Source organism: Seriola lalandi, unplaced genomic scaffold (genome assembly GCF_002814215.2).
Source record: "Seriola lalandi dorsalis isolate HSWRI2012SDOR001 ecotype SW California unplaced genomic scaffold, Sedor1 jcf7180002055009, whole genome shotgun sequence".
Classification (NCBI taxonomy): domain Eukaryota; kingdom Metazoa; phylum Chordata; class Actinopteri; order Carangiformes; family Carangidae; genus Seriola; species Seriola lalandi.
Genome location: NW_019525552.1, coordinates 117,230 through 118,642, shown reverse-complemented (window position 1 = coordinate 118,642; position 1,413 = coordinate 117,230).

Genomic DNA, 1,413 nt, shown 5'->3' with positions numbered 1-1,413 from the left:
TTTAGCGCGTCAATAGTGATTAACAGTTGATTTATATTTGTGTGCATGTTGCTACGTCACTGGTTAAACATCACAAATAATCAATAATAATTCAGACTGACTGAGTTGTTCGGCTGAACTGCAGAGGTGTTGTTTCCTAGAGAACCATAGATTGAGAACACAGTGGCTGTGCATGAAATCACTCACTTCTCCATGTATCGTCCACTGTGCCGTCACTTCTGCTTTTCCTCGTGCTATCAGAATATAATCTACTGTGTTCAATAACTGAGTGGGCCGGGGGGGCGCAATAATATGCAGATAAAACTGCACCAAACAGTTTTCTCTAAATTAAAATCATATGTGTTTCTCTAAAAAGACATGGTTTATATTAAATATGTATTTATTTATAACTTGAAAGCAAACAAATTTAACCACCTTTCAGAAAATGTAAATTTTTAATCAAAATATTGAATTGAAAACATATTGAACAGTAATGTACAAGTCACTTATGTATCACTTTGGTTTGAACATTCATGCCTGCGTTTTTATTCCTGTTGTAAAAGCGAACAGAGGGTGTGTGTGTGTGTGTGTGTGTGTGTGTGTGTGTGTGTGTGTCATGACTTCCTGTATTGGGACTGAATAAATTATGTCAGCAATGAAGGCTGTAATTACCAGTTGATTGAATGGAAACTTCAGGAGAGTTGCAGCAGCTCCAGTTGTGTGTGTGTGGATGGAAACAGTCGCCGACTACAACAGCCCACTGTTTTATATATATATATTTTATATATATATATATATATATATATATATATATATATAATATGAATCCCATATCTTTGCTTTCAGTTCACATTTTTATAGGATGAACTGATTACATTTTAGTGGCTAAAGGTCAAAGGTCACCATGACCTCACAAAACACTTTTTGGCTATTACTCAAGACTTTACAGTAATTAAAACTTTCACACAATGGTTGATATTTTGTATGTATATATTTGGATAAACAGGATGTGACCTGGAACTAGTCTGAGTGGCGGAGGGATACGACCACGAGGAGGCGGCTCTAGTTTCTGGTGAGTTGATGTTGATGTGGAAGTTGTTGATCAGTGAAGTGTGACAGAGTTTTCATAGTTCACTGTATCTTCATCTTCATCTTCATCATTGTTCACCTGTGAAAAACAACACAAAAAAACAGAACAAATAAATGTTAAATAAATTTAAATCTACCCAGACTCCCAGAGTAAAAAACAGAGTAACACTTCACGTCTAAACTGACAGTTTGTGTGGATCAGCCTGAACTCATGTTGGAGTGGATGTTCTCACCTCGAGCTCTGACGAGGAGAACAGTGATCACAGTGATGAGGAGGAGTTCAGCCACACGCATCAGCAACATGATGAAGGTCAGAGCAGAACAATCTGCAGCAGCTGTGGAGAA